The sequence below is a fragment of the Lepidochelys kempii genome, chromosome 14, assembly GCF_965140265.1.
Source record: "Lepidochelys kempii isolate rLepKem1 chromosome 14, rLepKem1.hap2, whole genome shotgun sequence".
In the NCBI taxonomy this organism is placed as follows: Eukaryota; Metazoa; Chordata; order Testudines; family Cheloniidae; genus Lepidochelys; species Lepidochelys kempii.
Window position 1 is genome coordinate 13628072 of NC_133269.1, and position 13956 is coordinate 13642027.

Genomic DNA, 13956 nt, shown 5'->3' on the forward strand with positions numbered 1-13956 from the left:
GTGCCTGGGACAGAATATTACATTTATTGGCAAAACTCCAGGGCAAACTAGGCTCTGTTCCAGAATTTGCAGAGGGAAAGTGTCCAAAGAGGCAGAGGAAAGTTAAGTCACACTCAGGGCCATGCTCTTCCCTCAGGTGCACCCCCAAAGCTACAGTCCCATGGACATCAGCCAACTTGCCCCAAGGAAACTCATGGAGTTGGGCAGCTGTAAGGGAGGGGAGAGTGGGGGAAAGTGTACTGAGAAGAGGAGATACTGATTGCTCAAGTATATAGGATGGAAATCTGGATCCTTTCTCACATCTGGGACAGTTTGAGGGGACCACCCCCATCTGGGACTGCTTGAGAGACCCTCCTGCCCCAACTGAAGACCATTTCTCCCCCAGCTGTTATACTGGACTGGGCGGGGGAAGGGAGTGTAGGTGGGTCTGTCTTTGCTGATCAGGTCCTGAAGAAGGTGTTCTCAGAGCTGGGTGGGCAGGAGCTGGTTAGTAATACACTAAAGTCCTGGGTTACCATCCTGGTGTAAAATACCAGACTAGAGTCCCTTATCCACACCACAGACAACACCTGCAGCGGCTGTGCGTGCTTCTGCTGCCCTATTTGCTAGGGTGTCTAGGCTGATCTGCAGAGAGCACCTCAAGGGAGTGAAAGTCTGTCACTCTTTGGCCTCTCTACAGAGCCTTGTGACAAGCCACCAGTGAGTACCAGTCACGCTATGGGGCTTGTGATGGGGATGCCTGCCTGCTAAGAAATGGATTGCTAAATCTCCTCCACACAGGCCACTGGACAGCTGTTAGATGGTAACAAGTGTCACTCACCAATGGCCCAGTCTGGCGAATTAGAAGAACTAGGCTCGGTTTTAAAACCCACGGCAGCAAGTCTCAGAGGCCAGGTCCACCAGGCTCGCTCTACAGCACTAAAAAAAACCAGCACCCACCCCAGCTTCAGAGCCCAAGACCAAACCTCCACAAAGCTATTTTTAGCACCATTGCGCAAGCCTGAGCCAATAGACCTGGGCTCTGAGACTCACTGCCATGGGGTTTAAAATGCAACTGAGACATACCCTGTTGTCCTCCCTCTACCATCAGGGCTAATATGTTCACACTCTAGATAAGGAGCGGTCAAACTGTGGCTCGCAAGCCACATGCAGCTCTTTTACTGTTAAAGTGCGGAGCCCCCCCATGCCCTTCCCATTTGCCACCTACCAGACTGGCAGGGGAGCTTGGGATCTCTGCCTTGTAATGGGGTGGTGGGGTAGGGGCTTCTGCCCAGTGGGGAGGGGATTCTCAGGGCTTCTGCCCAGCAGGGTGCACCTTCCAGGGCTTGAGGCTTCAGCAGGAGTGGGCCTGAAGCCCCAAGCCCTGGCAGGCGCCTCCCATGGGGCTGAAGGTCCGAGGCCTGGAAGGTGCGCTCTGGCTCTGGCACGTCTGAAGATTGTTGTATTTGGCTCGGAGGGTAAGTCTGGCCGCCCCAGCTCCAGATGCACATTACATGCCATCCCATTGCATAAAGCTGGGGGAGAGAAAAGCCGCACATGCCCCTCCAATTTCATTGTTGGCTCAAAACTCTCTGTGCCTGTTAAATAGCAAAGGTGCAGTGTCTGAGGAGCTATGAAGACAGCGCCCAGACACCCCTAGTTGAGAACAGGGCTCTATAGTGCTAGGGTCTGCACAGAGATGGCCCCTGCCCCAAAGAACGTACATTCCCAACTGAAAAGGGTGGGAAGGGAAACAGATACAGAGGTGACTGGCCCAAGGTCACACAGCATGTCAGCGGCAGAGCCAGGAACAGAACCCAGGTCTCCCAGTGCCCTCTCCATCGGCCCACACTCCCACCACCCCTCAAACACGGACTTCCTTGAATCGTGTAAGATCTGGATTTGTGTTCGTGCTAACACAACCCTGGCTCTCTGCCTTCACTGCTCCCCAGCGAATGCTATTCCAATAGCACTGTTCTAGGTCTTTATACTAACATTGTCATTTACAGAAAGGTCCACAAAACACATTTACATGCGCAAGGTGCAACGTTAGATCAAGTGAGTCTCCACGCTCTGTACGGATAGATGGGACACATGCTTTTGATCTGATTCTCTTTGTATATTGACAATGTACAGAGGACCTTTGTGTGTCATGGTTTGCTCCAAATCCATTTAAACAAACATTTTTAGGAGATGAGGCTCAGAGCCTTTAAGTGGGTTACCAGATTACACGCTGCCTCCATTTTAATTACAATTGATTCATTGTGTTTAATTTGTACATTTTGTCAAATTACGTTTCTTGTGGGAATTGGAAAATTTTGCTTTTAAAGACATGTTCCCAATCTGTTACCTAGGCAGCCCTGCATCCCCCTTTCTCTCATGGAATGGGGGAAGCTGCACATGCAGGAGGTCTCTCACTGTTCCTGGGACAATCCAACTGTTTATTTTTTTCAAACAAGAAAAGGAGTGCATGTCCAGGAGCCATAGACCACAAGACACTGAGTCTGGGGGAGGATGTAGGAGGAGTTGTGGCTCAAATCCTGAAACTCAGCAAAGAGCATAGCAGCAACAGAAGAAGAAAGTAACAGAACTTGGAGATGCATATTAAGGAGATTTCAGATGTAAATGAGAGGACATCATTTCAATACTGCACAAGAAACTAATGAGGCCACATTTGTCTCCCCTGCACAATTCTGGCCACCTAATTAGAACAAGGATAGTGCAAAGAAGGAAATGGGAGAGAGCAGTGGGCAACACAGATGATACAGGGCCTGGAGCATCTGAGCCATTCAGAGCAACTAGAGAAACTAGATCTCCGCTCTTTAGAGGAGGAAGAGGAAGCCAGACTCGGCGAGGTATTGCAACATCTGAAATTAACCAAGTGAAGAGATGCCACATGTGCCCTACAGAAGCAGCATGGCCCCATAGGTAAAGCAATGGACTAGGACACAGAAGATCTAGGTTCTATCCTAGCTCTGCCACTGTACCTGAGCAAGTCGCTTCTCCTATCCACTGTAAGCTCAACAGGGCCCTGATCTTGGTTGAGGCATGCAGGTGTTAATGTAACAAGCAAGCCTCACCTACAAAGGTCAAAGCTTGAATTAAGAGAAGAGTCCGTGAGCCTGCAGAGTTTATTTACACCGAAGTCCGCTCCCTTCACTACACAAGCTCTTTTGTGCTAGGAGGTCTAGGAGCTGCATACAAGTACAAAACCAAGAACGGCGCATGATGCTCACAGAGCTCGCTACAGGACATTCTCACAATGGATAAAAATGTGTGTACCTCTAGTATAACTTGCACCTACTTAATGGGGTCTATGTGGTGGGGCGGGGAGGTTGAATGAGCTCTCAATGTCAGCATAGACATTGTAAGGCTCCTGGATTTCTTCACACCTAGCAAGAGACCGGCTGTGCCTCAAAGAACTTGCAACCTACACAGACTAATTTCAGGAAGGGAAACAAAGGCAGAGAGGGGTGAAGTGACTTAGCCAAGGTTAGTCAGCAAGTTAATGCCAGAGTCAGAAATAGAATCCACATCCCCCAACTCCCAGGAGGCCATGCTGCCTCTTGAGATAAGAGCAGGTTGTTCGTTCATGTTGCCTTGGCTAATGTTTCCCTTTCACTGCACCTTTCTGTTTAGTTCTGGATGCCTATTGTCCAACTGCTCTCCAGCCCAGAGGTGGCTGCATTTCAGCAGGGAAGATGCTATTTGTTAAACCTTTTGGACTTCTTATGGGTGCAAGTTATTATTGCACAAATGTGGGTTTCAGAAGAAAAATTGCATGAGCCGTGTTTCATGTTCATGGGGAAGCTTTAGATGAACAGATATTTAACAAAAAACACAGGAGTACTTGTGGCACCTTAGAGACGAACAAATTTATTAGAGCGTAAGCTTTCGTGGGCTACAGCCCACTTCATCAGATGCACAGAATGGAACATATAGTAAGAGAGATAGATACCATACAAACCGTGAGAGGCTAATTAGTTAAGATGAGCTATTATCAGCAGGAGCAAAGCCTATTCTGGTTCTGTGATTGGATTTGGAAACAGATATCCAGGAGCTGCACTAGCTTGTAACGGCAAAAAAAAAAAATTAAAAAAAAAATCTACATCTGTATCTATTCTAGCAACGGGAATATTGACCATACGTTAACAGAAAGACTCCATTCCTTGGAGAGCTAGTCACTATTTGTTTGTTTTCCTGTTGACATACAGCTGCGGAAGCCGTGGGTGATTTTAATAAGACAGGCTAATATTTCTGTCATCTCAGGAGCTATAGATTGAACCTATATAGGCATCTGGCTCAGCTGCTGAATGATAAATCGCATCAAGATATGAAGTTCATTTCATGCCTTAAAAATGAAAAGATGATGAAATTTCATTTAAACTGTCACACTTCGTCCGCAAGAGCAGGACTCCCATCACCACTTATTCAAATTCCGCTATATTATTAAGGCGCTATTTGATGCAGACAAACTGGCCTTGTTCTCAGAACAATGCACCGAAGAAGACAGTAAATGCCACGGAGATCAGAACTGCTTTTGCTTCACATAGATGCTCCTGGCTGTAATAAAGGTGTGACACTCAGGAGTGCTGACAAGGGGCTGGACTGTCTTTCCTGGTGCAAGTCACCTGACTTGGGATCCAACATCTACCTTAAAGGTGGCTGACTGCACAGGAAAGCATTGTGGAGAGAGAGGATCCAATCCCCTCAATCTTCAGACTAACACTTATGCCAGTCACAGCCTTTGATCTCCCTGCCACCTGACCTCATTCCCTCCATCACTCCTCTCCTCCCTCTACCCCATTCCCTCCATCACTCCTCTCCTCTCTCTTTAGCGTACCTCTCTCCATCAATCAAGCCCCCATTATCATAGTACCGGAGTGCCTTGCCATCGCCAGTGTGCTGATCCACACAGAAACGTACTATTATCCCTATTGTAAGAACTAAGACAGAGAGACTAAGTAACTCACCCAAAGTCACACAGGCAGAACAGGGAATTAAACCCAGGTCTCAAGTCCCACTGGACCATCCTTTCCATTTTCCCTTCCCGCATCCTCATCCCCTTTCCTATGACCCCACCCTGTGAGAGACAGAATACAGCCCCAGGCAGCAGGAATAACTAACCAAATCAGCCATGCTGTCATCTCAGTAATGTCATACCTGTCCGTCCATTCCCCATCTCTATTATCCATCTGCCATTGTTATGAAGGGTCTTAGTCTGTGAGCAATTTGGGACAGGTAATGAGGGCAAACAATTACATGGTACTGTATCAACATAGCCAGTAAGAGTGCCAGCAAGCTGGAGGGAACATAAGGCTTGCAGCATGAGGCTCCAGGGCATTTACATATGCTAATGTCTACCACTTAAGGAGCACATGACTAATAACTTATTAGCACATTCTCTTAGAACACTATGTTAATAATCCTCCTGGAAAACCACCAGGATAGACACCCATGTTCTATGAAGTGCGTGTGATGTCAGGCATCTCCCTGCATGCAGATAGGCACATCCAAGCAACAGGCCCTTCAGAACTTAGCTCATAACTTCTTTGGAGAGGGGGCTTATTCCCCTCCCTCGCCTCCTAAACACACATATGATAGCACAGGCACTAGACACGCAGTCTGGCGTGAGTGTCTTAGCCCCAACATTCAGATCTAGCGCTCCGAGGCCCCTGTCTGACATTAATGTCTCAGGGCTCCATGATTTAATGCTGCATTTTCTGAACCTTAAGCATTCCCTGGGTGTTTCTTTGTGGGAAGCATTCTGGGAGGCTGCCATGAAAGGCCGAGGAGAAGTAACAGCAATTGTTTGATGGAACTAACTCCCAAGGGTAGCAAGTGGGGTTAAATCATTTGCTCTTTTGAATGAATATTTTTATTGTACCTCAATCATTTTTTAAATGAAGAGCTAGATAAGTAGTTGGAGAAAGAAAACACTCTAGATGGAGAGCAACCACTAACTCGATAGCAGGGAGGTCTGCTGCCTATGTAATCTGTGGCACACAGAGTGCAATTGCTCATTAACCAGAGGGGACGTTTGCTTGGCATATAGTCTATAGCCCAGATTTTCAGGAGCGACTAATGACCTCAATTTGAGACATCTTAAAGGACCCTGATTTCCAGGAAATGCTGAGCACCCGCTTTCTGAACACCCGACCTCCTCAAGGTGTTTCAAGTCCCACACCCACTTCTGAACATCTTGACTAGGATTCTCTCACTGAGAAGGTGGAGCGGCCCCTGGTTCGATTCCAGGAACCGGAGGTGTTTGGGTAGAGTGTGATTCATCATGAAATCTATAGTCTTTGGTTTATCCCCTTAAATAAGACCTTGTTTCTCTTAAAGGCTGCTGATATCTCCAGAAGATTTACGAAAAGAAAGCCACTCTCTGTAAAAGAAGAATTCTGGTTTATTTTGTATGGGCAAAATTCTATCATCACCACCCCCCAACAGGAGTCAAGAGCACATTAGTGAGCAAGGCATCTACCTGTGGCTGGTAGAATTCCCATCCATTCCAAAAGGGAAATCTTACATTTCAGCAAATACAGATGCACTGTGAGACATTCTGAAAAGCCTTTGGGTCCTCGGACACAGCCCAGTCTGCAGGGGTTCTGGAACAGTTCTGGGGGCGCTGAGAGCCATTGAACCAAACTGTAAACCCTGTATATAATGGAAACCACTTTGAGCCTGAGGGTGTGGCAACACCCTCAGCATCCCTAGTTCCAGCACCTAAGTCAGTTTGCAAAGCATGAGAGGCATGCCTAGAAACCTAAATAAGAACAAGTCATCTGAGAAGTGATTAGTCAGATGGCCAACTTTTGTTTAGGTTTATGAGATGGTGACTCCTGCTACTTTGCAGACTTGAGGCTTGATCCTGTGCCCCTTGCAAGGTCCTGGGGACATTTCTTTCTCCCTCTTCCTCAATCAAGTTAATGGATTGAAGACAAAACTTCAGTGGATGTTTTGCCATATTAATTAGAGAATCTATGGCACTTTTTGTTTACTTGAGTTAGCCGGACATATGGTCAATTACATCCTAATATACAAATTTTCCTTGCCGCTTCAATTGCATATAGTATCCCTTCTATTCCTAAACTGTTGCTGTATACCATTTAACAGCTGTCATGCTTCACACCAGAGGTGGCTGCATTTCAGTACCAAGGGAAAGGTGCTACAGAAGTAAGATATAGATTTCTGTATTACTGCTGAAGAATGAGAGAGTGCTTGTGCAAAAACACAGCACAACTTTCAAGAAGGCAGCACATTTCAGGTACATCTGATTTAAACACAACCTACTGACCTGCTGCTTGTTGGAGAGGTAGTCCTGTTCGAATTATTTGCAAATTATTAGGGAGAAGGGTTTTTCCTTCTCAGCTTCTCTTCTGGCTCATGACTGCAGTGACTCTATAACAGAGGAGAACTCCCGATGCACAGCTTAGAGCTGGATCCATTTTTATTATTATTGTTTATTATGTGCATTGTGGCAGCCCCTAGGAGCCCAGTCGTGAACCAGGGCCCCATTGTGGTAGGTGCTATACAAACACAGAACAAAAAGGCATTCTCTGCCCCAGAAAGCCTACCTCCACACCTGGACCTCAAGCTCTCCAGGACTGGCTTGTGCTCAGATCTGTGAATTGGAGTCAAGGAAGAGAGAGGCCATTGACAGTGTTCTGATGTGGGTTTAGAGTCTGAATATCCCCACAGATTGGGTGCATTTGGATCTGCTTATACTATGAGAGATGAGCCTAGAAGTATTTCTGAACTATGCTATCCACCTGTCCCCCCACATATATCCTGTACCATCAGCTGCTGCCTTCATCTGTGGGAGTCACTTCCAGAAAGCTCCAATATATCCGGGTAGCCCACTGGATCCAAATGCATCTGTAAACCTCAAGCCACTCCTCGTGTTTCCTAGGGCTGACTCAAGCCCTTTAAACCCTGAAGGCTGCATCTCTTGCCTTTTCCTCCTTGTCCAAGGATTCCAGTCAGTGGAGATTCTCACTTCCCAAAGTCTCTCTCTCCTACCCCATCATATCACTGTAAAGTTTAATCTGGTTCCCATGTAACACAGATGCTGCAGCTAGTTTGCAGTCTGCGAAAAAGCAGAGAGCCAGCAACACTTCTATGACCAGCTCCCTCTATAAATGAATCTTCAAATCCACTCTGACAGGAAGAGACAAGAGAGAAACGAGCTCACTGCAGGAGCCCTGGATACTCCAGCTGCATTACAGCGAGCTGACAGAGCTCAACGCAAGCAACTGGCACTGCTCTGAGACACCCCAGGCTGCATTAGAAAGCTGCTCTACGAGACAAACGAATGAGCCCCCTCCTGCAATGCCACCAAAGAGTTTCATACCCCTAGTTCATCGGGCAAGCGCTCCTCCATAACTGCCATGCCTCGCCGTGGTGATCACAGAGCAATGCAGCAGAGGTGCTGGCAGAAGAGCTGGCATGACCCCTGTGACCACGGAAACCATGTCTGCGGATGACAGCGAAGCCTCACTACAAGCATCAGCTGTGCTCACCGCCTACACTTCCAGGGGAGGATTTGGGGTTTTCACTAGAGAGTGGGCCCACGCCACAAAGTTCACGCCTAGAATAGATCCGATTCCTAACACCCTCCCTCCCCACCATTTTGGGGTTGTTTGGAGCTGGGTCCCAGTTTGCCCCATTACTGAAATGTACATGAGCCTCAAAGTTCAGATCCAAACTTCCCCAAAGCTCCAGGGGGCAGGGGGAGTGTCTGGGTTTGGGGCCCCAATTCTCTATTTTCTTAGCATATCTAGCTTTGCAAGGAAAGAACATTGCAGAGTTGTACAGTAGTATATCCATGACAATTCACCCCACAGCCCTGCCATGTCAGGCTGAGAAGGTTAAATTCCCTCTCACCCCAGGAAGGTGCTGTGTCCAGGGATATCATTCCACTCCCACTCCCCAATCCCTGCAAACAGGAAATCCACCAACATTTGGACTCATCTACACAACCTAGGACCAGGGACCTACCTGAATTCCCTCAGCACATTGGACCGTTCAACTACACAAAACACTTCCCTTCAGACCCGCAGCAACACTTCTTGCAGAAGCCGTCCGATACTGGGTCTTGCTCCTTCATGGAATCCCAACAGAGTAACACCTTGCACAGGGACTAGCCACAGAACTTCAAGCTTCTTAACAGTGGAGAGAGCTGGGTTGCTTCCAGAAGGGACAAGTGGGAGGCTAGCAGTGGAAATGCAGGTAGGTAGGACACAAAGGGGAAGGGAGATGAGAATGGACAGCAGGAAGAGCCTGCACAAAAGGAGAGCAATAGGAGAGATGGGGCATCACATGTCATGTGGGTCACAACTTGGGAGCAGAGAAGCACCATCCATTGGGCTAGGCATCCAGATGATTTCTTGCACCTGGGTTTTTCAGAGTCCTGCCAAAAATGCTCTATTCAACCTGGCTTCTAAAAGAAGTTTGCCCACTAGTGCAGCTCTATGTAACCCAGAAGGGGTTTTCCACCTACTCATTTCCACCTTCCACTCAGGAGGGTCTGGTTCTCACAGCCAGCTGGGGAATCTCTTCATTTACCCCTGCTGCCCTGGCAATCCCCCTACAGGTGCAGCCTTTCTTTCACTGGCAAAGAAGATATTAACCCTCTCCCTGCTGGCCCTGGGCAGGGCCTTGCTCTGCGGTGAGACAGAAAGAGGAGATGATAGGAAAGCCTGCACTGCTGGGTGTGGGAGAGACCTCACAGGAGGAGGAAGAGAAACTGCACAGGAAAAGAAAGACAAAAGTTCCAAAGAACCCACCTCCCCTAGGTACAGCACTGGGCAATTTGCCAGTTGTACTCTGGAGATTTGTCACTTTCCATCAAGCACTTGCCACTATTAGGCTGGACAGACCAGCACTCCAGTCCCATATGGCACATCCTAGGCACAAAGGAGAAGGGGTTAATTGCCCAGGACTGGATGAAGCTGTGGGTTTGGTTCCCCCTGAGCAAAGTGGGTGCATGATGCTGCCTAAGCAGAATAGTTGTGTTCTTACACCCATTTGGTGCAGGTGCCAGTGACACTATATGGCGTGAGGCAGGGGGGAACCTGGCCTAGGTGAGTCCCTTTGCCTAGAGGGTGGCCTGCTGTTACAGCTCAGCTGTGATTGTAAAGCAAAGGGAGCCTTAACAGTGTCCTTTCCTGGTGACTAAGCAGCAGATTTCACCCTCCAATTCTCTCACTTAAAATAAATGAGCTGAATGGTATTAAAATAAATGAATGTTAAGTGAGTGCATGTCACTAATAAGGGATATTGGTAAACAAGAGGTAACTATTCATACCCTTTCAAGGAACTCCAAGCTGCTGGCAGGCCCAGAGGACCCACAAATGCAGCCAGACCGGGTGATGGGACAGGAAAGAGGGTACGGTGGGATGTGGGAGGAAATATGTGGGGAACTTCCTCAGGAGAAGGAGCACGTCTAGAAAGAGAAAGGAAGTGCCACTGGCAACGCTCAAGTCTGTCTCATAGGAAGTCAGAGAAACGTGATGAATCAGTACAGAGCCGAGGTTAGTGAGTCCATGAGGAAAGAGGGCTCGGCCCCAGGCTGGGTTAATGCAACAGAGACGTATTCCCCAGCTCCCCTACCCAGAAATAGGGAAGAGAGTCTGGAAGAGAGGGAGGAAAATGGTCTCTGGACAACTAAAAATACCAATCTTTTGCCCTCCTATGGCGTCTTTATATGAGGACCCCAGAACACTTTCAAGAAGCCCCTGTGCTGGAGGAATTATTATGCCCATTGTACAGATAGGGAAACTGTTAAGTGATTTGTCTAAAGTCTTATCTCAAGTCAGTAGCAGAGGCAGGAATAGTATCTAGAAACCCTCTTCCTCCCAGGGGTAGCTCCGTCCACATCAAGGGTTTAGGGGTGAATTTGGACTTCGATGTTCTGACTCTCAGGCCCCAAACTCTAATCACTAGGGCATCTATTAGCAAAGAGCTTGGGCACATGTTTAACAGTAACCATGTGTTTAAGTCTATACCCATTCAGCATTAAGTCCCATTGAAATCAAAGGAAAGCAGCACCCAGCACCCCAGGCAGGGACTCTTCAGATGCTGCAGGCTGCTGGTAAGTGCTGTTCATCTTTATCAGGTCCGGTTTTTGCTCCTTGTTTGCTTGAGCACCAGCTCTGCCTGTTTGAATGCTGCTCGATAATTATTCATTTTTCAGGCTCGCTGAGACAGCCCTTCTCGTGGAAGGGTTTGGTTTTGTTTTTTAAGGTCTCTTCTGGGGAATCTTTGTAATTAATGGCCCTTTAAAGTAAAATATAATTAAAAATCATGCAGACCACATTGAACTCTATTTGCAGATTGCAGAGTCAGAGCTCAGAAGGTTGCTCTGAGCTGGGGAGGGGCTCAGCAGAGACCCCAGCTAAAGACTCACACCCTTACTGATACGTGCCCAGCAAGTAGACAGTGTGGGACCTATTCATTGTGGCCCTGCTGCAGGGAGGGGGAAGGGCCCCCAGAAGAGGATGACCCAATGCCCAGGCGCCGGTTCTGCACCGCTGCTATAGCACTTTGGGGAAGACAGAGGCAGGGCCTGGGGAAGGAGGAGATGTAGCCAGGGCCATCGGTGCTGCAGTACAGCTTGGGGCAATCGTGAGAGCGGCCCCCAGCCTGGGCCAGAAGCGGACACAGTCCCCGCAGCCCCTGATCAGGGGAGAAGCCCAAGATGCCTCCTCTCTGTGTCTGCCTTGGCATCGGCGCAGGGATGAATCTAGCTCTGTGTGTCTGCTCTACGTACAGAGGCGTCTTCACACTTGCAGAGGCTTTGGCAGGCAGGGACAGGTCTGCACTTGCACATTCTCACACAAGCCAACACCTCCAGGCTCTGCCTCCCTGTATTTTTCTTCGCCTGCCTCTTTCCCCATCCTACCCCCTCCCCTGGGGCTGAGATTTAAATATCATGATGTCAGCTTGGTTGATGGTGGTGCCCTCCTTCGCGCTCTCTCTGGCCTCATTTGGATTTTAAACCCATTTCTAATTCACAGAAAGCATCAGGCACAGGGGGAAAAAAAAGAAAAGAAAGAAAACCACCCGCAACTCGCTCCAGCTCTGTTTACATTTCCCTCCCAGGGGCCAATCAAATGGCCAGACACCTGCACAAGGCTGAGCGCCGAGGTTTACATGGGGAAATTTTTGTCTGGGTTCCAGCTTCTCTCAAATATCCTCAGTCACTATTCATGGCACCCTTTCGGTGCCCTTTCCCCCATTCAGTTCATCGCCCATGGACAGCCAGTTTGCGGGACGCTCTGACTCCCTTGGGCTGGACACCCAGATCACGGTATAACAGTGCTTCCAGGACAGCAGCCTGCATGGGGCTGATATGTCTGTGCTCCCCCAGGGACTGGGGGGGGGGGGATATGGCAAGGAGTGGATGGAGCCTTGGCTCCATCCAACATGCTGGATAATGTCGCTACACCAATGTGCCAGGGCAAGTGCCTTGTACTGGATACAGACCTCGGGCATGGTACTTCCCCCTCGGAGCAAGGGGAAACTGGAAGGCAGATTGCCACACTTAGGACGATTGAACCCTAAGCTCCAGATCCTCAGAGGTATTTAGGTGCCTAATTCCCATTTATTTTGAGCATCAGGTGCCTAAATACCTTCTGAGGAGCTGAGCCTAAGAGACTGAATTGTCAGGCCTCGCTGACACAAGTAGTCCTTACTCAACATGACAAATTCTCTGAAGTCAATGGGATTTCCCAGGTGAGTAAAGGGTGCAGGATCAAACCCTCTTTTCCTGAGTTGCCTCGTCCTTCTCTGTTCAGAGCTGGGGGAGAAATGCTGGATGCTCCGGTGCCATCTCTTGGGCATGACCAGAAAGGAGCCTCATCTAGGGAAAGAACAGGGGTCAATCTCAATGGTCGTCGGTCTCGGGCCTCACCCATGCTGTTCCCAATGGACATCAATCCTGCTTGAGAGTGAGCTTCCTCCTCTCCTCATTAAAGAGAGGATTATGGAAGGGATATTCAGTCTGGGTTCTGCAAAAACTGATCCAGTTCTGCTCCCAGCGACACATATAATGGGGTTCCACAGGTGTAAGAGAGAGAAAAATTTGGTCCATTGAATCTTTGGTGGAGTTACTTTGTTCCCGTACTGGACCAGTTCCAATGGGAAGGATGGCACTGGTCTTGGCCTCAGGAAATCTGGATTCAAATCCTGCCTCTGCTGCCATAGACTCTCTGTGTGACCCCGAGCAGGTCCCCTCACCTCACTGCACCCTCATCTATAAAATGAGGGGACCAGCACTTCCCCCAACCCATCCAGGGGTGATGGGAAGATAAATATAGTGATGCTTGGGAGGTGCTCAGATGGTGATGGGGTCACAGAGATAGGCAGACCTTTGCTCAGTGGTGGGGGCTGAAATAAACTTATCTGAATGGATGGATTCTTCTAAGTATTATTTTATTGCTTTTAAAAATCCAGTGTAGGTGAACCTGCTTCCTGCACTTCGGTCGACATGTTCAGTCCCAAGTTACCCTTTTACAGAAATAGAGCACCACAGAAATATGCAAATGAATGATGGCTCATTTAAATTTAATGCTGATGAGAAGATCTTCCTTCTCTTTCCAGCAGAGAGCAGATGTTCTCATTTCACACAGGCAAAGTGCCTCTAAATCACCGCCCCAGCATTGAGGTGGACAGGGATGTCATTGTATATAGGGTATCAGTTATTATTCTATAGACAAACCTGACATTTTGCCTTTTAAACACACATTCAGCTGGGGCCTGGGCTTCTGCCACTGAAAATATCCTGGCAATCCTGTCATTAGCCTCCTCCCAAGCTTCAGAATGCTTTTTCTCGTTGCATATAATTAAAACGGCACTTTGAGTTTTCAGCAGCTTGCTACGGCTTTATGATAAATAAGAATCAAGGTGACACTTTTCACTTCAGTCTGGCTCAGATATGAACCGATCCTGAGAAAACTCGCGTGTGTGTGT